Genomic DNA, 468 nt, shown 5'->3' with positions numbered 1-468 from the left:
TTTAGATAAAAAAGAATCCACCTGCGATATGGGACACCTGGGTTGAATCCCTGGGTGGGGAAGAGCGCCTGGAAAACGGAAATGGCAACCCACTCCAGTATTCTTGCCTGGAGAATCCCATGGACAGAGCATCCTGGCAGGTTACAGTCCATGGGGTTGCAGAGAGTCGGACACGACTGAACGACTAACACTTTCCACAAAAACTTTTGTAGATCAACCATACTTCAATTTAAAAACTGTATATATATATATATATGTATGTAGAGACAGTGCAATCTTTTCTACAAAATGCAAGCACTGTGCTGCTGCTTTATTCTGAGATAATGTTCTGCTTTGAGTGACTCAGAGCGTCTTATAGTTTATGAAACAGTGGTGATAATTTTTATATTTCTAAACAAGGACACTAAAACAGACAAAACTTGGCAGTCTTATTTCAACCACAAACGTTTTACGATTTTACCAGCTCAT

The 468-nt window shown here is 40.0% G+C and overlaps 1 protein-coding gene across 1 annotated transcript in view; it reads right to left on the bottom strand.

The window, feature by feature from the left end:
* LOC104991335 (beta-galactosidase-1-like protein 3) overlaps positions 1-468 on the bottom strand; it is a 27,321-nt gene that overhangs the window by 23,983 nt on the left and 2,870 nt on the right. The gene's annotated exons all lie outside the window — the stretch shown is intronic.

Source organism: Bison bison, unplaced genomic scaffold (genome assembly GCF_000754665.1).
Source record: "Bison bison bison isolate TAMUID 2011002044 unplaced genomic scaffold, Bison_UMD1.0 scf7180017864185, whole genome shotgun sequence".
In the NCBI taxonomy this organism is placed as follows: Eukaryota; Metazoa; Chordata; class Mammalia; order Artiodactyla; family Bovidae; genus Bison; species Bison bison.
This window is presented reverse-complemented; position numbering and strand designations above follow the sequence as displayed.